Here is a 22,498-nt window from a genome sequence, read left to right on the forward strand (position 1 = left end):
GCAGCTTTGTTCACAATAGCAAGGAGTTGGAAACAACTTAAGTACCCATCAACAAATGAATGGGTAGAGAAGCTGAGGTATATTCACACAATGGAATACTACGCTGCATTGAAAAACAAGGAACTCATGCAATATTATTCAAAATGGGTGACCGTGGAGGGCATCTAATTACTTTTATGATTCTTGGTCTTACACGTAGATCTCTAATAAACTTTCAGATGGTTTTGTATATGATGTAAGATGTGGATTCTGTTTCCATTTTCTGCAGGTAGATGTCCAGTTTTTCCAGGACCATCTTTAAAGAGGCTATTGTTTCCCAATCATCATATCATTTCAACATTGATAAGAAAGAATGAAGTTAAAATTGTACTGAAGGCAATGGCAAAAATTAAGGCCCAAGGAATTGGTAGGGTCCCAATGGAGGAATTTCAACAAATGGAAATCTGTAAGACACCTAACTGGCTAACCAACTGGCAGAAATCCATATTTGTTCTCACTTAAAAAAATGTTTTCCAACAGAGTGCAGAAATTATGGAACGATATCATTATTGTCACAGACAAATAAATCTTGAAGAGTTTTCAAAAACAGCTGGAACAATACACTGACAAGGAACATCAGAAGAGACCGTGGAATAAAGGGTATCATTGCTGATGTCAGATAGTTCTAATCAAAGTATTCTAAGCAAAGAAAACCAGAAATATGTTTACTTGTGTTTTACTGACTATGCGAAGGCATTTTGCTATGGGAATCATAACAAATTACGGCTACCAGTGAGAAGAATGCAAATCTCAGAACACTTAATTGTGTTTATGTAAAATCTATACATACAACAAGATCTGAACAAGGGAAGACTGCATAGTTTAACATCAAGAAAGGTGTGTATCAAGGTTGTATCCTTTCTCTATACCTACTCAATCTGTATGTTAAGTAAGTAATTTGAAAAGCTGGACAATATGAAGCAGAATGTAGCATCATGATCAGGAGAAGCCTCATGAATAACCTGTGTTATGCAGATAGCACAACCTTGCTTGCAAAAAGTGAAGACTTAAAGCCCTTACTGAAAAAGATCAAAGACCACAGCATTAGACCATACAAAGGCCTAAAACCTAGAATTGTAAATCACCATCAGGGGGAAAAGATCAAAGGCAAGAGAAAATGAATAATCAGCAGAGTATAAATGAGATATTTGGAATCTTCTAAGAATTACACAAAAGCGTAAAAAGAAAACTTACAGATTGGGAAAAATATTAGACAACAACATATGTGAAAAGGATCTAATGTCTAAAATCTTTAAAAAATTCTGAAACAAGGAAAAAAAAAATCAAATAACACAAGTAAAAACTGGGCAGAAGACACTTCACCAAAGAACACATTCAAAAGGCCTAGAAACATGAAGAAATGCTCAAGATTATTGTTGTTAAAAGCCACTGAGCTGACTGCTACTCATAGCGACTCTACGGACCGTGGATCTGAACCTTGTCCTATCCTGGGCCACTCTCATCATCTCTAACACACTGGAGTCCTACTATTACCGTCACTGAGTAGATCCATCTCATTGAGTGTCTTCCCCTCCTTTTACTTCCCCTTTTCGAAGCATGATGTTCTTTTCCAAGGACTGGCCCCTCCATGTTGTTGTTGTTGTTATGTGCCATCGAGTCGTTTGCGACTCATAGCAACCCTATGTACAACAGCCCTAAACTGTGCTCTATCCCGTGCCAATCTCATTGCCTCTGACACACCCATCCCGATTACCCCAGTCACTGAATCAATCCACCTCATAGAGGGTCTTCCCCTCCTGCGCTGTCCCTCTCTAAAGACCTGTCTCTCCTTACAACATGTCCAAAGTATGTCAAACGAAGCCCCAGAATCCTTGCCTCCAAGGAGCATCCTGGTTTAACCCTCTCTAGGATGAATCTGTTTGTTTTCCTAGCAGTCCACGGTACATTCAATACTCTTCTCCAGCACCACAGCTCAAAGGCATCAATTCTCCTTCTATCCTCCCTAGTCATTGTCCAACTCTCTGATGCATAACAAGTGATTGCAAAAACCATGGCCTGTATCAGGCGCACTTTAGTCTCCAGAGAGACACCGCTGCTCTTGAGTACTTTAGACCACTTGGCCAACTGTTCCCATCCCAAAGAAGGGCGACCCAACTGAGTGTGAAAACTACAGAACAATATCATTGATTTCACATGCAAGCAAGAGTCTACTGAAGATTAGTACATTAGCAGAGAACTACCAGAAGTCCACGCTGGGTTTAGAAGGGGTCGTGGTACTAGGGATATTGTAGCTGATGTTAGATGGATCTTAGCTGAAAGCAGAGAATACCAGAAAAATGTTTATCTGTGTTTCATTGATTATGCAAAGGCATTGACTGCGTGGATCATAACAAACTGTGGCTGACTCTGAGAAGAATGGGAATCCCAGAACATTTAATTGTGCTAATACGAAGCCTATACTTGGACCAAGAGGTAGTCGTCAGAACAGAGCAGGACAACACTGCATGGTTCAAAATTGGGAAGGGTGTACGCCAGGGATGCATCCTGTCTCCATACCTTTTCAACCTGTATGCAGAACAAATTATCCAAGAGGCTGGGCTCTATGAGTAGAAGCGTGGCGTTAGGATTGGTGGACGATCTATCAACAATCTGCATTATGCAGATGACACAACCCTGCTTGCTGAAACTGAGGAGGATCTCATGCACTTACTGCAGAGGGTCAAGGACTGCAGCCTTTAATATGGACTGAGGCTCAATGTCAAGAAGACAAAAATTCTCACCACTGGACCAATCGGTAGCATCAGGATGGATGGTGAAGAGATTGAGATTGTGCACAGCTTCAGTTTGCTCGGCTCCACGGTCAACACTCTTGGCACCAGCAGACAGGAAATTAAACGTCATATTGCGATGGGAAAGTCTGCTGTTAGGGACCTCTCTAAAGTACTGTAGAGAAATGGTGTCTCTCTGGAGACTAAGGTGCGTCTGATACAGGCCATGACCTTTGCCATCCCTTGTTATGCATCAGAGAGTTGGACAATGACTAGGAAGGATAGCAGGATAATTTATGCCTTTGAGCTGTGATGCTGGAGAAGAGTATTGAATGCACCATGTACTGCTAAGTAAACAAACAGTTTAATCTTGGAGAGGGTTAAACTGGGCAGCTCCTTGTAGGCAAGGATTCTGAGATTTCATCTGACATACTTTGGACATGTTGTAGGGAGGGACCGGTCCTTGGAGAGGGACATCATGCTTGGGAGGGTGGACGGACAGTGCAGGAGAGGAAGGCCCTCTATGAGGTGGATTGATTCAGTGACTGGGGTGATTGGAGTGGGTGTAATGAAGACAGTGCAATTGGCACAGGACAGAGCAGAGTTTAGAGATGTTGTACACAGGGTCGCTATGAGCCTCAAGTGAATTGATGGCACATAACAACAACAAGACTGAATAGGTATGGGGATAGAATACAGCCTGTAATCATACTTTGCCTGATTTTAAACCATAAAATATTCCTTTGCTCTGTTCATGCGACAGCTTCTTGGTCTAGATATAGACTTCACATGAGGACAATTAAGTGTTCTGGGATCCCCACTTTTCTCAATGTCAGGCATAATTTGTCATGATCTACACAGTAAAATGCTTTTGCATAATCAACAAAATACATATAGATATTTTTCTTATATTCTTTGCTTTTTGCCAAGATCCATTTGACAATAGCAATGATATTCTTTATGCAATGGCTGCTTCTAAATTCAGCCTCAATTTCTTTTTCAGTTGGTTGGCCTTGTAATAATCCTCCCAATTTTTTGGCATATCTTGGTAAGCATATCTAGTCTGCATCTGTTTGTTGATATATATCAATTGATATCCCATCAATTCATGGGACCTTAATTTATACTAATGCTTTCAATGCAGATTAAACTTCTTCCTTCATCACTATTAGTTCTTGATCATATGCTGACATGGTTCTGTGTGCACCGAGTCTTTTTGGTACAGAGATTCAGTGTATTTCTTCCATTTTTTTTTGATGCTTTCTGGATCATTCAGTATTTTACCAATGTCATTCTTTATCAGTGCTACTCCAGGCTTAAATTTTTCTTTCAGCTTGAGAAATGGTGAATGAATTCTTCCCTTTTTGTTTTCTAACTCCAGTTCTTTGCATGTTCATTCACAATACTTTGTTTTATCAAGCTGAAAGCTTCTGTTCAAGTCTCATTTACTTTATCAATTTTTCCTTTTGTTTTGATATCTTAATGTTCTAATGCAATTTTCAGAGTATCTTCTGATATCAAGATTCCTCCTTTGTCTTTGTAGTACCCCCCGCATTCTTCCTGGATGATATTCTTGATATCCTCCCACAGCTCATCTGGTCTTCGCTCATTCGTGTTCAAGGCCTCAAACTTGTTCCTGATATAGTTTTGAAATTAGAGTGGATAGACTCAAGGTCAGATTTTGGTTCCCATTAATTTTATTTAACCTTCTTTAGCTTCAGCTTGAACTTGTATATGAGTAGTTGATGTTCTGTTACACAATCAGCATCTAGACTAATTTTCACAGGCTGATACTGGGCTTCTCCAGTGATTCTTTCCACAGATGTAATTGATTTGATTCCTATGCATACATACCATCAGGTAAAATCCGTGTGTATAGTCTATGTTTATGTTTCTTTTAAAAAGTATTTGCAATTAATTAATCATTGATTGTACAGAATTCTATAATTCTAACTCCAGGTTCATTTCTGTCACCATTCCATAGCTCATCTAGTTTTCAATCATTGGTGCTCAATACTCCAAATCTATTTTTGAGATGGCTTTTTTAAATTCAAGTGGGGTAGACTGAAGATCCTATTTTGGTTCTTATGGACTTGTTTTTATTTTCTTTAACTTCAACTTGAACTTGCATATGAGCAACTGATTGTTATACAGTCTGCACCTGGCATGGTTTTGATTCTTGATAATTATCTCCAATGATTCTTTACACAGATGCAGTTTGATTCCCATGTACTCTACCAGGTGAGGTCCATGTGTATAATCTACATTTGTGCTTTTAAAAAGCAGTATATTTAGTTAATAAATCCTTGATTGTATAAAATTTAATCATTCATCCTCCAACCCAATTTCTGTTACCAAGTTCCTAATTTTCAACTACCAGTCCCTCTTTTTGTTTTCAGCTTTTGCATTCCAGGCATCAGTTATTATGAATGCATCTTGATTGCATGTTCAGTCAATTTCTGATTGCAGAAGTTAGTAAATATACTCAATTACCTTATTTTTGGCTTTAGTAGTTCATGTGTGCATCTGAATAATAGTTGTATTAGCAGGTTTTCCTTGTTTTAACTGTTTTTTTAAAAAGAACAACAACAACAAACCCCACAAACACCTCATTGCCGTCAAGTCAGAACTGACTTAGATGACACTCAAGTGGGTTTTCAGAAGCTGTAGATTGTATTAGAGGACACTGTGCATCTTTCTCCTGCAAAGCAACTTGTGGACTGGAGCTGCCTGTCTAGTTTGACAGTCTTAGTCACTTAGTTCTTAGTCACTAGGCTACATTGACTACGAGAGTAACCACTGTGGAAAACACTCTAATGTTTCCTATAAATACCATTTTTCTCAGCTTGATATGAACAAATGTATGTACACATATGTTCACAGCATCATTAATTACAATAGCATAGATGGTAACAACCCAAGTGTCCATCAGCAAATGTTGGATAATCTATAGCATATACAAGAGAATACTGTGTTAATATAAAGAAAAATTAAGAGTTTGAGAATATATAACACAGGTAAATCTAGGGTACACTATACTTAGTGAAATAAATCAGTCACAAAGAGCAAATATTGTTTAAGTCTACTATTATAAAGATATAAGGAATGGTTTACACATAGAAGAATTCTTATTAGTGATGGGAAAGAAAGAGAGTTAAATAAGTAGTTGTATAAGATACACATATTAAACTGCATGAAAGGAAAGGTAATATACAAAAGAAGGAAGACACTGAGAGGTGCACAAAAGTCGCAGACAGCAAAGCTTTGTTAGAAAGTGCATCAAGCCCTTTTCAATGTAGCAAGCAAAACTATTTCATTTACATAAGTTGTTAATGAAGCTTATTCCAATCCTGATACCAGATTTTCTTTATATAGTTCAACTTCCTGTATTACTTGCTCAGCACATAAAATAATTATGCAATTACTCAGTAAACATATATAAGCCTGAAACACACCTTTCCTGACTTTAAACAATGCCGTATCACCATGTTCCATGTCCTCTTATGAATATAGCTTGAATTTCTTGTAATGTCTGTTGCAAACATTTTTAAAATTATCTCCAATAAGACTGTATTTGCATATGATATGAATAGTTTTTAATATTTTTTCCAATTCTATTGGATAATCTTTCTTTGAAGTGGTCACAATATTGGATCTCCTCTAAGTAGGTGACTAGGTAGTTGTCTTCCAAATTTCTTGGCATAGCTTAGCGAGCACTTTCAGTATTGTATCCATTTGTTTAAACATCACATGGTATTCCAACAATTCCTGGAAATTTGTTTTTCAACAATGTCTCAGTGCAACTTGGATTTCTTTGATATTCTTGATCATATTGTACTTCCTGAAATAGTTGAGTCAGCAAAGATTTTTTTTTGTTAGTGATTCTGTGTTAAGTGATTCCATTATTTTAAAAACTTTTATTAATTCTAGTTAAAACTTACAGAGAAGATTGGCCTTCTGTTCAACCACTCACACATTATTTATGACATTGATTACAATTCCTACATTTTGTGATCACTACTTCCATTATCTCTCTGTGGTTCTTATGTCCATTCATCCTTTTTTAAAAAAGAAAATTGGTTTGTATAAAATTATTCATATACACTGTGTTCTATAAAATTATATTGGTCAATGATTTTATCCTCTCTCTTCCTGACTCCCAAGCATTATTTTGGGGCTAAAGTGAGGGCGTAGTAAGAATTAGAGAAATAACTTTGAATTAAAAATGGTTAAGTGAAGGAATTTCTTATTCTCTAAGAAGACAGGTTACCAGAAGCAGAACCTTCACAGCATAGGATCTTGTTTGGTCAAGTGAGCTCTTAACACCAGGAGTGGTTGTGCTGATCCTGCCTTCCATTCATGACTCAAAAGCAATCAGAGTTTGGGAGGTGGATGAGGGTATGAAGAGCATGTTCTGTTGGGCAGGGTTTAATATTACTTGCTTACAAGACTGATTCTTGGCATACTCCTATTTGTTCACTATCATTTATTTGGAAGGTGTCAGACACCTAAAGGTACCTCCTACTTGTAGACCTGAGATTTAGTGCCCCATGTACTAAAGAATGTGGTAACTAATAATTCCTTCCCTCAGTGAGCCAATGAGTGCTCCCTAAGGTCTTGCTTGGAAGTCCAGAGCAAGGCAATCAGAACTCAGCAATGACACTCAACCTTAATTGCCACTTTGGCTTTAAATCTACAGGCTCAAATAATATCTAAATGGAATCCTATGAGACACAAATAGGTTTTTGTTATTTCTCTGCTTAAAATACTTCAATATTTCTCACTATCTTCTCTGTACTAGAAAATAAGCCCTTAGAGATCTGTCTACCTAGTCTTATCTTATCTCTAGCCATTTATTTCCAGTTCAGTCATGTTATAAGCCTCAATGATGTTGAACTTCTTCACTCCTTCTGATTATTTGCCTCCAGACCATTGCATTTAATTTTTAAAAATTTTATATTAATTTTTGCAAGTTTCAGAAAAAAGTGATGAATGGGATTTTCTAAAGATTAAATATCTGAGCTGATAAAAACCTTTTTACAACATGGTGAAAAGAAAACCTACTGACTGGGAAAAAAATATTTGGCAATACTATCTCAGACAAGGGTCACACAACAAAAGTTTACAGAATACTACCGGGCTTCTAGAATGAAAAGACTAATAACCCAAGTACAAAATGGGCAAAAGATGTGGAAAGACTTCACAGAAGAAGACATTCAGATGGCCAACAGACACATGCTCAAAATCACTGGTAATAAGAGAGATGCAAATCAAAACCACAATGAGATAGCACCTCACCCAGGAGCAGTGATAAAGTGCTGTTGTTAGGTGTCATCAAGTTGTAGATGACTTGTAGTGACCCTATGAACAAAAGACCTGAATACTTGTATAACTTGCATCATTTCTCCAGATTCATAGAGTTACCAGAGACAAGCTATTTCACAATAGATGCCACTCCTGCTTCCAAGCTTGTTTTAATCAGGGTGCTCCACCAAACACTGTCCACCATGGGTAACCATGATCACATTTGGCACATCAATGTCACAGTGTTAAGCAGTACAGAAAACATGAGTTTTTACAGAAAATGGACAGACCAGTGCTATAACACCTAGAAGAATGTTTGGCCCGAAACAATTAAAACCAGGCCTGACATTATGCTGAGTGAAATATCTAAGTCACAAAAGGACAAATACTACATAGTGTCACTGTTGTAGAATGGGACTGACATTAAGGTTGGGGTGAGACTGAGAAAAATTGGATAAATTATGTATACTGCATTGAAACAGATGAGAGAGAGAACAGTTTAAAAGCGATATATGATTGTGTATTACGGTTACAAGAGTCCAGAATGAAGGTTGCATAGTGGAGTGTACTGGGGGGGTGGGGGTAATTGTATACCAATGAAAGAATTTTTCTTTTACTTTTCAAAGAGAAGCGTGAACTGGGGGGTGGGAGGGGTGGACAGGAAGAAAAATGCAACAATGAATTAATGAAAATCCAACATCTCTGTAAACGTTCACTAAAGTTAATAAAATAAATTAAAAACAAACAAACAAAAAAACTCCAAGCTTGTGGGCTGCAGATTAAGATCACCCACCTTTGGCTTGATAGCTTAACTCTCTATCCAATAAGCCAACAGAGCTCTCTCTATATTGTTGTTGTTGTTGTTAAGTGTCGTCAAATTGTTGACGACTCATAGAGACCTTATGAACGAAAGACCTGAGTACTTGTATAACTTTCATCATTTGTCGACGTTCACAGAGTTTCCAGAAGCAAGCTATTTCAGAAGTGGATGCCACTTCTGCTTCTAAATTGTTTTAATCATATGTGGCATATATAATTGTTGTATTCAAATCTACAAAGATAACAAAAAAAATTATCCTAGGTAAAAACCTTTGTGATTGAGTTCAATAATATAAATTATTTCTAAGGGGGAAAAAGCAATTAAAAAAAACTAAGTAGTTCTGGGAAAACCATTTACGAGGTTGAAATATTCAAGATAATTCAATAGAGATGGTAAAAAGACAAAACCACTTTTAGGAGATGATGAGAAACCAAAATATTTCTTTCTTAAGGTGAAAAAAAAATCTAATATACTTAAAGGATGTTTGCTCATCACCCAGGGATATTTGGTAGATGTAGTTTTATCTCTGTAGTCCACTATAATAATGCACTACAGTGAAACCATACCAGAATGAAGAATTTTTATGGTTTTAACAACTGAAACTCCCAATGCAGAATTCATAGGTGAAGTCTTTTCACTTTAATAAATTATATATAACAAAATACATTACTGAGAGTAAATTGTCTGTATTATACTTATGAATATATATGTTGTAATATTCCCCTTTGAGATACATAATGTATAGTCAGGAAGCATCAAAAGAAGATGGAAGGAATACAAAGTCACTGTTTCTAAAAGAATCGATCAACACTAAAACATATGATGCATACGGTGCATATGATCAAGCATCAACAGTACTGAGAAAAGAATTCCAAGCTACACTAAAGGCATTGGCAAAAATAAGGTTTCAGGAATTGTTGAGATACCAACTGCCATGGTTTAACAAACAGATGAAGCCCTGGACATGCTCATCAGTCTCTGCTCATAAATATGGAAGACCTATCCAACTGACTGGAAGAGATCTGTATTTTTTTCCATTCCAATAAAAACTGGTACTAGGGATATAATAACTAAGGTTAGATGGATCTTGGCAGAAAACAAAGAATACCAGAAGAATGTCTGTCTGTGCTTCATTGACTATGCAAAGGCGTTTGCCTGTGTGGATCACAGTAAGCCGTGGCTGGCTCTGAGAAGAGTGGGAATCCCAGAACATTTGATTGTGCTAATGATCAAACAAAAATGCTGGCAAGGATGCAAGAGATATTGGAACTATCATTCATTGCTGGTAGAACTGTAAAATGGCGATACCCACTATAAAAGGCAGTTGGTGCTCTTCCAAAACTTGAAAATAGGAAGACTATTTGATCCAGGCATCCCACTACCCTCCTAAGCATGATGTCACTCTCCAAGGACTGACTGATCCTGCCTTGCAACATGTCCAAAGTAGGTTAGACTAAGCTTCAGAATCCTTGCCTCCAAGAAGTAGCCTGGCTTCACCCTCTCCACGAAAAACTTGTTTGTTGTCCTAGCAGTCCATCGTATATTCAAAATTCTTCCCTAGCATCACAGCTCAAAGGCAACAATTCTCCTATCATCCCTAGTCCTAGTCAAGCTTTCTGATACATAACAAGTAATTGCAAAGACAATGGCCTGGATCAGGTGCACCTTAGTCTCCAGACTGACATGATTGTTCTTCAGTACTTTGGAGAGGTCTCTGACAGCATACTTTCCCAATGTAATTCGTCTTTTAATTTCCTGGTTGCTGGTACCAAGAGTGTTGATTACAGAGCCAAACAAACTGAAGCTGTTAACAATCTTAATCTTTTCATCATCTATCATGATGCTGCCTGTCAGCCCAGTGGTGAGAATCTTTGTTTTCTTGATGCTGAGCTTCAATTCATATTGAGGGCTGCAGTCCTTGACCTTCTGAAGCAAGACCTTCAGATCCTCCTCAGTTTCAGCAAGCAGGGTTGTGTAAGCTGCATAACACAGATTGTTGATGAGTCTACCTCCAATCCTGATGCCACATTCCTCCTTTATAGAGTCCAGACTCCCGAATAATCTGTTCTGCATATAGATTGAAAAGATACGGAGATAGGGCACATCTTTAGTGCACACCCTTTCCAATTTTGAACCATGCAGTGTTTCCTTGCTTTGTTCTGACAACTGCCTCCTGGTCCAAGTAAAGGATTCAAATAAGCACAATCAAGTGTTCTGGGATTCCCATTCTTCTCACAGTCAGCCACAGTTTGTTGTGATCTATACAGTGAAACACCTTTGCATATTCAATGAAACACAGATAGACATTACTCTGGTACTCCCTTCTTTCAGCCAAGATCCATATGACATTAGCTATAATATCCCTAGTTCCATGGCCTGTTCTAAACCCGCCTTGCATTTCTGGTAGTTCTCTGTTGATGTGCTGCTCTAATCCTTTTTTGATAATCTTCAAGAGAATTTTGCTTGCATGTGGTCTCAATTATATTGTTTTATAATTCCCACACTCCTTCAAATCCCCTTCTTTTGGAATGGGAACAAATATAGATCTCTTTCAGTCAGTTGCCCAGGTGATTGTCCTCCAGGTTTCTTGGCACAACTTGGTGAGTCCATCCAGGGCAGAGTCTGTTGAAATATGTCGATTGGTATGCCATGAATTCCCGGGGCCTTGTTTTTTTGCCAATTCTTTCAGAGCAGCTTCGACTTCTTCCTTCATCACCACAGGCTCTTACTCATATATTGTTTCATGAAATTCTTGTATGATGTTTTTTTTCCCAAATACTGACCTCTCCTAGCAACATGCCCAGAGTCTGTGAGAGGAAATTTCACAATCCTTGTCTCTAAGGATTACTCTGTCTGCCTATTCCTATTGTTACAATGACTTTGTATATACTCTTTCCATCTTCTTTTAATGCCTCCTAGACCATTCATTATTCTACCCAAAACATTCTTAAGTATTACAACTTAAGTCTGAATTTGTTAAATCTTACTGAAGATTATTAGAAAACACCTGAAGTATTACATGCACAATAGAGAATGGCAGACATTCAAGCTGAATTCGGATAGGCCTGTGGAAAGAGGGATAACACTGCTGATATTAGAAGGATCTTGCCTGAAAGTAGAAAGTACCAGAAAGATGTTTACTCATGCTTCATAGACTATGCCAAGACATTCTACTGTGTGGTTCAAAATAAATTATGGATAACATTGAGAAGAATAGGATTCTAGAACATTGATGTTAATGTGAAGTCTTTACACAGACCAAGAAGCAGTTGTGTGAATACAAGGGGACACTGCATGCTTTAAAATCAGGGAAAGTGTATGTCAGAGCTGAATCATTTCTCCTTAACTATTCAATCCGTATGTTGTTGTTGTTGTTGTTGTTATGTACAGTTGAGTTACCTGTGGCTCTATGTACAACAGCCCTAAACTCTGCTCTGTCCTGTGCCAACCTCACTGTCTCCAACACACCTACCATCCTCATCCTAGTCACTGAATCAATCCACACCATAGAGGGTCTTCCTCTCCTGAGCTGTCCCTTCATCCTCATAAGCATGAAGATTTTCTCCAAGGATTGGCACCTCCTTACAACATGTCCAAAGTATGTTGGAGGGAGCTTCAGAATCCTTGCCTCCAAGGAGCAGCCTGGTTTAACCTGCTCCAACACAAACCCATTTTTTCTTAGCAGTCCATGGTACATTCAATACTTTTCTCCAGCACCAAAGCTCAAAGGCATTAATTCTCCTTCTATGCTCCCTAGTCATTGTCCAACTCTCTGATGCATAGCAAGTGATTGCAAAGATCATGGCCTGTATCCAGAGTGACACCATTGCTCTACAGTACTTTAGAGAGGTCCCTAATAGCAGACTTTCCCTTCCTGGCTGCTGGTGCCAAGAGTGTTGACTGTGGATCCAAGCACTCAATCTTTATACTGAGCAAATTATCTGAGAAGGAAGTGGCATCAGGATTAGAAAAAACTCTTTAACAATCCGTGTTACGCAGATGACACAACTTTAGTTGCTGAAAGTGAGGAGGCCTTGAAATGTTTGCTGCAGAAGATCAAGGACTACAGTCTTCAATATGGATTACATCTCAACACAAGCAAACAAAAATCCTCACCATTGGAGCAAAAGCAACATCATATCAGATGGAGGAAAAAACTGAAGCTGTCAATTGTTTCACTTGAATCCACAAACCACAATCACTTTTACTTAGCTCCACAATCAATGATTGATTTTCTTTTACTTGGATCTGCAAGCATGAGTCAAGAAACCAAAGTATATTAATAGGGGAAAAATGCTGTCAAGGATCTTTTCAAAGAGCTAAAAAGGAAGAATGCCAGTTTAATGACTCAGGTAGCCTGATGCAAGTCATAGTATTTGCAATTTCTTTCTATGCCTATAAAAGTTGAACAATTAATAAGGAAGACAAGTGAATAATTGATGCCTTTGAATTGTGTTGTTGGCAAAAATTCTCATGTACTTTGGGCATGAGGGGCTAGATTTTGGGGAAAGTGAAGAGTCAAACAAGCTGAGAGAGACTTTCAACAAGATGTAACGGTAGACACAGTGACTGTAACGATGACGTGGACATGGTGGAGAGTCCAAGGATGGTGAGTGACAGGGCAAAGTTTTAACCTCTCGTTCATCAGGTTGCTATGAGTCACAGTTGATTCCAAGGCAACTTAAGCAAGCAATGATATATTAATTCATGTACTGGAAGATGTAGGATTGAGTGATTGCTAGATTTAACATAATTCCAATCAAAATACCAACTAAAAACTTTGTCAAAAGAGAGATGACTAAAGTTTCTATTGGAAAGGCAAAAAGAAATAGATTAGCTAAATACTTTTAAAAAACTTAGTAAAATGTTACAGTAACCAAGATAATAAGATATTGGCAAAGGCATATAACAATGAGACAGAACAAAGCCAAGAAACAGAGCTCCATAAGTACTTAGCATTTTCAACAAATCGTATTGGAACTTGACATCAATAAAGTTTTATTTATAGAAGTGTACTTTTGCTCAGAATCTCACAGATTATAGAAAAAAATTGATTCACAATGGTTCAGACAGAAACAAAGAAGAGAAAAATCTCTATGATCTGGGGTTATCCAAGCATTCTTGAAATGTCACCAAAAGCATAATCCATGAGACAAAATGGGAAACTGGCCTTCGTTCATATTAAAAAGAAAAAGAAATAGAAATATTTTCCTATACAAAATGTAACGTTAAAAAAGGTAAAACCACAAGAACTAGGTGAAAATATTTGCTTATCACATCTCTCAGAAAGGTTTATATTTAGAAAACTGGGAACCCAGAAAACTTTAATAAAAACTTAATTTAAAATTAGGCAAAATGACTGAGCAGACTTCAAACCAAAAAGTAATTGAAATGACCTTCAGTGAACGAATAAAGTATACTACATTCATAGAATAGATATATAACAAATTAATGATATTCACATCTTAAATAAATGTAACAAATTATATGATTAGCTGAATAAGCCTATTTAAAAATACCAGGTTCTGTAACACTCCACTTATATGAGCTTCCTGCAAAGAGATAAAATTAAATGCTAGAAAACAAAGTGAGGGAGGATTTGAAATCAGGGAGTGAAATGCCGCAGACTTTGTTTCTCTTTTTAAGGAGAGTTTTGCTTATTCGGGGGTCTCTTTCCATTCTAGGAACTTGGAAATTGACTTTTCTATCTTGTTGAAGAATGGAATTGGTATTTGTATTGGAATTGCATTGAATGTGTATGTTACGTTTGGTATAACTGCCATTTTCACAATATTGAGTCTTCCTATCCAAGAGCACTGTATCAAAAGGAACTGGGAGACACAGAATTTATTGAAACAACATATGAGCAAGAGCCTGTGGTGATGAAGGAAGAAGTTCAAGCTGCTTTGAAGGAAATAGCAAAAAATAAGGCCCCAGAAATAGATGCTATACCAATTGACATATTTCAGCTAACAGATGCTGCCCTGGACGTACTCACCAAGTTGTGCTAAGAAATCAGGAGAACAACCACTTGGCTAACTGATTGGAAGAGATCTGTATTTGTTCCCATCCCAAAGAAGGGTGACTGCACAGAGTGTGGAAACTATAGAATAGAATCATTGATTTCACATGCAATCAAGATTCTACTGAAGATTACCCAAAAACGACTGGAACAGCACATCAGCAGAGAATTGCTGGAAGTCCAGGCTGGGTTTAGAAAGGGTCATGGTACGAGGGATACTATAGCTAATGTTAGATGGATCTTAGCTGAATGCAGGGAATACCAGAAGAAAGTATATCTGGGTTTCAATGATTATGCAAAGGAGTTTGACTGTGTGGACCATAACAAACTGTGACTGACTTTGAGAAGAATGGGAATCGCAGAACACTTGATCGTGCTAATGAGAAACCTATACTTGGACCAAGAGGCAGTCATCAGAACAGAGCAAGGAAACACTGCATGATTCAAAATTGGGAAGGGTGTATGCCAGGGATGTGTCCTGTCTCCATACCCTTTCAACCTGTATACAGAGCAGATTATCCAGGAGGCTGGGCTCTATGAGGAGAAGTGTGGCATCAGGATTGGTGGAAGATCTATTAACAATCCGTGCTATGCAGATGACACAACACTGCTTGCTGAAACTGAGGAGGACCTGAAGCGCTTGATGCAGAGGTTCAAGGACTGCGGCCTTCATTATGGATCTTAATCCATAATGTCAAGAAGACAAAGATACTCACCAATGGACCAATTGGCAGCATCAGGATGAATGGGGAAGAAATTGAGATTGTTAACAACTTTAGTCTGCTTGGCTCCATGGTCAACACTCTTGGCACCAGTAGCCAGGAAATAAAAAAACTTATTTCGATGGGAAAGTCTGCTCTTAAGGAACTCTTCAATGGTGTCACTCTGGAGACTAACGTGCATCTGATAGAGGCTATGATATTTGCAATCACTTGTTATGCATCAGAGAGTTGGACAATGACTAGGGAGGATAAAAGGAGAATTGATACCTTTGAGCTGTGGTGCTGGAGAAGAGTATTGAATATACCATGGACTGCCAAGAAAACAAACAGCTTCAACCTGGAAAAGGTTAAACCTGGCGGCTCCTTGGAGGCAAGGATTCTGGGGCTTCCTCTGACATACTTTGGATACGTTGTAAGGAGAGAGAGGTCCTTGGAGAGGAACATAATGCCTGAGAGGGTGGAGGAATGGCGCAGGAGGGGAACACCCTCTCTGAGGTGGATTGATTCAGTGACTGTGGTAATCAAATGGGTGTGTCAGAAGCAACGTGATTGGCATAGGATAGAGCAGGGTTTAGGGCTGTTGTACATAGGGTCGCTATGAGTCGCAAGAGACTCGATGGCACATAACAACAACAAACAGAAAAGTGAACTAGCGGAAGGGGTGGGAAGGAAGGAAATCAAGCAACAGTGTTGTTGTTCTTGTAATGTGCCGTCGAGTAGCTTGCGACTCATTGCGACTCTATGTACAACAGCCCTAAACTCTGCTCTGTCCTGTGCCAATCCACTGTCTCTGACACACATCCCAATAACCCCAGTCATTGAATCAATCCACCTCAGAGAGGGCCTTCCTCTCCGGCGCTGTCCTTCCACCCTTACAAGCATGATGTCCCTCTCCAAGGACCTCTCCCTCCTTACAACGTATCCAAAGTATGTTAGACGAAGCCTCAGAATCCTTGCCTCCAAGGAGCCACCCAGTTCAACCCTCTCCAGGATGAATCTGTTTGTTTTTCTAACAGTCTATGGTACATTCAATACTCTTCTCCAGCACCACAGCTCAAAGGCATCAATTCTCCTTCTATCCTCCCTAGTCATTGTCCAACTCTTTGATGCATAACAAGTGATTGCAAAGACCATGGCCTGTATCAGATGCACCTTAGTCTCCAGAGAGATAACATTGCTCTTCAGTACTTTCAAGAGATCCCTAACAGCAGACTTTCCCATCGCAATATGTCTTTTAATTTCCTGGTTGCTGGTGCCAAGAGAGTTGACTGTGGAGTCAAGCAAACTAAAGCTGTGAACAATCTCAATCTCTTCACCTTCCATCCTGATGGTGCCAATTGGTCCAGTGGTGAGAATCTTTGTCTTCTTGACATTGAGCCTCCATCCATACTGAAGGTTGCAGTTCTTGACCCTCTGCAGCAAGCACTTCAGCTCTTCAATTTCAGCAAGCAGTGTTGTGTCATCTGCATAATACTGATTCTTGATAGATCTTCCTCCAATCCTTGCACCACACTTCTCCTCATAGAGCCCAGCCTAATCTGCTCTGCATACAGGTTGAAAGGGTATGGAGACAGGACACATCCCTGGCATATACCCTTCCCAATTTTGAATCATGCAGTGTTGCCTTGCTCTGTTCTGATGACTGCCTCTTGGTCCAAGTATAGGTTTCTCATTAGCACGATCAAGTGTTCTGCGATTCCCATTCTTCTCAAAGTCAGTCACAGTTTGTTATGGTCCACACAGTCAAACTCCTTTGCATAATCATTGAAACCCAGATATACTTTCTTCTGGTATTCCCTGCATTCAGCTAAGATCCATCTAACATTAGCTATAGTATCCCTCGTACCATGACCCTTTCTAAACCCAGCCTGGACTTCCAGCAATTCTCTGCTGATGTGCTGTTCCAGTCGTTTTTGGATAATCTTCAGTAGAATCTTGATTGCATGTGAAATCAATGATACTATTCTATAGTTTCCACACTCTGTGCAGTCACCCTTCTTTGGGATGGGAACAAATACAGTTCTCTTCCAATCAGTTGGCCAAGTGGTTATCTCCTGATTTCTTAGCACAACTTGGTAAGCACGTCCAGGGCAGCATCTGTTAGCTGAAATATGTCAATTGGTATAGCATCTATTCCTGGGGCCTTATTTTTTGCTATTTCCTTCAAAGCAGCTTGAACTTCTTCCTTCATCACAATAGGCTCTTGCTCATATATTGTTTCAATAAATTCTTCTGTGTCTGCCAGTTCCTTTTGATACAGTAACTCAGCATATTCTTTCCATCTTCTTTTTAATACTTCCTGCATCATTTAATATTCTGCCGAAAGCATCCTTGATTATAGCAACTCGAGGTTTGAAATTGTTTTTCAGTTCCTTGAGCTTAAGAAATGCTGAGCAAGTTCGGCCCTTTTGATATTCTGACTCCAGCTCCTGGCACATTTCATCGTAATATTTTACTTTGTTATCCTGTGCTGCCTTTTGACATCTTACAGTGAATCAATGGAAATCCATGTTCTCTATAAAGTTTCACCAAAATCCCAATAAGAAAAGAAAAAGAAAAAGTGAGGGTTCCCAGGGCTGAAGAGACTGTGGTATATGAGGAGCAAGAGGGAGCATATTTATCCTGAAAGTGGGAATAAATAATCCAAATCTACAACATTCATAAAACTGAACAAAAAATTTAAATTTTACTCTTCTGATAATTTTGATAATTTAAAAAATATAATTCAAGAAAAAAAGCCATGATTCCTACTGCCTATTTAAAAGACTATCTAGGTCCTAAAAACCAGTATCAAAACAATCACAACACTGACTGCGAATATTGCCTTCTATTTTTTCAGAATTTATAACATGTTACTTCCTTGTAATGTATGTATGTGAGTGTGTGTTTGTAAGTAAAAAAATAAAATTCATTGCCATCAAATCAGAACTGTCTCATACCTGTCCTTCCAAAGGCTATAAATCACATAGGAGGAAACTGTCCGTCTTTTACCCTTTAACAGGCCAGTGGATTTCATATATAACAAAGGTGCAAATGATGCAATCATAGTTCGCTATAGTAATTCTAATATTTGTAAAACCACTTTGTAGTTTTCTCTACACTAAAGAATCCCAGTAGTGTAATGTGCAAATTACTATGGTGATACTAAAATGAGAGGCTGAAATGCACTGGTCACTTTTCAGGAGAGGATGAGAATTATTCTTCCTTCTCTCATAAAGATTTGTAGCCTTGAAAACCCAATGCAGCAAAGTGACTCCATAAAAGGCGGTTTGGTATGTTTGGGTGTTCTCCACACAGCTTCTCACTTCAAGGACTGGAATCAGTGGAAAATGGCAAAGAGATCTGACAGGTGAATACTAAGAAGTGAGAATCACATTCCAATTCACATATACTACAAAAATATTCTAAACAGTTTTTAGTTCAAGTCTTGGATTTACAAACTTTGCTATTGACACTCTGAACTTCTCATAATCATTCAGCACCTTTCTTTTAATTTATAATAAAATTGAATTATTATCTCCATTTTATAGAACTTAGTAAAAATTCATAACATTCTTACATGAATTAAACAATGTGACTTAAATAACTGATTATTTACTAATTCTAGAAAAAGCTGTTTATATATTTGAAACAGAGTTACAACTTAAAAATTCTCTCCTATAATATTTTTACTATCCTCAGAAATTATAACTAGTATATCTTCTATCTCCCCACATTGAAAAAAGCCCCACAAATACACAAAATAAATCTATTTTAAATACTAAAACAAAACTTGAATTTTTAATGTATTATGATTATGTTGTTGACTGCCTTTGCATAGAGCATGACTCATAGCGACCCTATGAACAAAAGGCCTTAAGCCCCTCTTCAACTATTGACATTTATCAAAGTTCATAGAGTTTCTGGAGGAATAACTGAATAAATATTATGATAGCTGAATGAACATGTAAAATGTCACTTATTTTTAAAATGTTCAGATTCTTCATAAAGCAAATATATTCTATTTTTTTATTTTTCATCATAATTTGAATAAAGTTTTACAAAATCAACTGGTATTGTTGTTCAGTCATTCATATGCATTTTGTTTTATGGAATTAATTAGAATATACACAAAGAATTGCATTTTCCATGATTCCATCCAATGATTCTATTTGCCTTTGGGAAAACTGTCATTTTCACAATGTTGAATATTCCTATCCAAGAGCGTGGTAAATTCTTCCATCTCTCCAGATCCCTTTTTTTTTTCTTGTAGTAATGTTTTGAAATTTTCTTTTTTTCTTGTTAACAATGATTTTATTGCTTAAGTAGAAGACAAATTATTTCTATCAGAGCAGAGGTTGTGGATGATTTGTACTTCCAATTGGGGGAAGGACTCTCTTTTTCTTATTGTATTGAGCCAAACCATGGATTCAGCTCTCAATTAGGATCAGACAGAATTTGGCATCCTTATCCTTTCTGTTCCTCTCAAAATGCTTTAAAACAGCAACAATATTCTTAATTAAATGGTAGAGATCCTCAGGAAGTTCAGGAACAAATACTTTGGCCTTCAGGTTTCTCAAGATTTTATTGCCTGTCACAAAACACACTTATGCAACACCATGTGAATCTCTGAGGGTCACACTGATTTAGGAAGGAGCCAGGCTCTTTGTTAGTTTGTAGATCTGCTCATTTATGTCCTCAGACATCAACTTCAGCCAGGTGGGAGTGCTGTGGCAATAGGGAAGAGCAGACCATGACAAGCCCTTCTTGGGAGCATGCACATGACCCATTATGGTGACAGGCAATGAAAAAGGGAGCCTTGTAATATTCTTTGAAGTGGAAGTACAGTTCTTCTGTATACTCCTTCCATCTTTTAATGCTTCCTGGACAATTTCATATTCTGCCCAAAGCATCCAAATGTATTGCAACTTGAGGCTTGACTTTATTCTGTGTCTCATTAACTATGCAAGGGCATTTGATTATGTGGATCACAACAAACTTTGGCTAATACTAAGAAGAATGGGAATATCAGAATACTTGACTGTTCTTATGTGAAACATAAGCTTGGACCAGGAGGCAGTCATCAGAGCATAGCAAGGAAACACTGCATGGCTGAAAACTGGGAAGGGTATATGCCAGGGTTGTGCCCTATTTCCATAGCTTTTGAATCTACATTCAGAACAGATCATCTGGGAGACTGAACTCTAATGAGGAGGAATGTGCCATCAAGATTGGAGGAAAATTTGTCAACAACCTGTGTTATGCAGATGGCACAGATAGCTTGCTGAAACTGAGGAAGACTTGAAACACTTGCTGCAGAGGGTCAAGGACTGCAGCCTTGAATATGGATTGAAGCTCAACATGAAGCAAACAAAGATTCTCACCACTGGGCCAAATGGCAGCATCATGATTGATGGTGAAGAGATTGAGATTAACAGCTTCCATTTGCTTGGCTCCACAGTCAACACTCTTGGTACCAGCAGTCAGGAAATCAAAAGACAAATTGCATTGGGAAAGTCTGCTCTCAGGGACCACTACAGAGTACTAAAGAGCAATGATACCAGTCTAAACTAAGGTGTGCCTAATGCAGGCCATGGTATTGGCAATTACTTGCTATGCAACAAAAATCTGGACAATGACTAGGGATGATAGGAGAACTGATGCCTTTGATCTGTGGTGCTGGAGAAGAGTATTAAATAGACCAGCAACTGCTAGAAGAGCAAACAGGTTTATCCTGGATAAGATGAAATCAAGGTGCTCTTTGGAGGTAAGGATTTTGAAGCTTCATCTGACATCCTTTGGGCATGTTGCAAGGAGGAACCAAACCTGGGAGAGGGACATCATGCTTGGTAGGCTGGAGGGACAGCGCAGGAGATGAAGACCCTTGAAGAGATGGTGATTGGTATAATAGGGGTAGATGTGTTAACAGACTATAAGGCTGGTTCAAGACAGAGAAGGGTTCAGAGCTGTTGTACATAGGGTCACTATGAGTCGTAAGCCACCCTATGGCACATAACAATAACAACAACAATATCATTTGGTGCCCTTTAAGCATTGTGTAGTGCCATTCCTTGTCCTTTTTGATGAGTTTTGCATTGAAATTTATTTTATCAGAGATCAGTATTGCTACTCCTGTTTTTTTCTGGTTGCCATTTGCATGCTATATTTTTTTTCCACACTTTTACTTTTAGTCTTTCTTTATTTTCACTTTTCAGGTGTGTTTCTTGTAGAAAGTATATTGATGGGTTGTTTTTTGTTTTGTTTTGTTTTTCTTTATCCAATCTGCTACTCTTTCTCTCTTCAAAGGTGTATTTAAGCCATTCACATTCAGTGTGATTACTGAGAGGCCAGGTTTTACTGCTATCATTTTCTGAGTTCTTTTTAGTGTTGTTGATTGTTACTTTGGTCAATCCTGCTTTTTGTGGCTTCTCTGTAAGAAGGACTTCTCTCAGTATTTCCTGCAATGCTGTTCTTCTTTTTACAAACTTAATTAGGTTATGCTTTCCTGAGAATATCTTTATTTCCCCGTCATATTTGATGGACGGTTTTTCTGGGTACAGTATTCTTGGTTGACAGTTGTATTCTTTGAGTGTTTGTTATTGTCTTCTTGCTCACATAGTTTCATTTTATTAAAATTTTGTATAATCAGTTGATTTATTCATGGCAATTTTCTTTATTTATTTTTTTATTGTTGTTGTTGTTATGTGCCGTCGAGTTGCCTGAGACTGATAGCGACCCTATGTACAACAGCCCTAAACTCCGCTCTGTCCTGTGCCAATCGCACTGTCTCCAACACTCCCATCCCAATTATCCCAATCACTGAATCAATCCACCTCATAGAGGGCCTTCCTCTCCTGTGCCGTCCCTCCACCCTCCCAAGCAT

The 22,498-nt window shown here is 38.2% G+C and overlaps 1 protein-coding gene and 1 pseudogene across 1 annotated transcript in view; both read right to left on the minus strand.

Moving 5' to 3' along the window:
- Window positions 1-22,498, minus strand: part of OTUD7A (OTU domain containing 7A) — a 247,310-nt gene that overhangs the window by 199,117 nt on the left and 25,695 nt on the right. The gene's annotated exons all lie outside the window — the stretch shown is intronic.
- LOC102865802 lies at window positions 19,930-20,405 on the minus strand (annotated as a pseudogene).

The sequence above is a fragment of the Elephantulus edwardii genome, unplaced genomic scaffold, assembly GCF_000299155.1.
Source record: "Elephantulus edwardii isolate Elephantulus edwardi_28Jun2011 unplaced genomic scaffold, EleEdw1.0 scaffold00426, whole genome shotgun sequence".
NCBI classification, from domain to species: domain Eukaryota; kingdom Metazoa; phylum Chordata; class Mammalia; order Macroscelidea; family Macroscelididae; genus Elephantulus; species Elephantulus edwardii.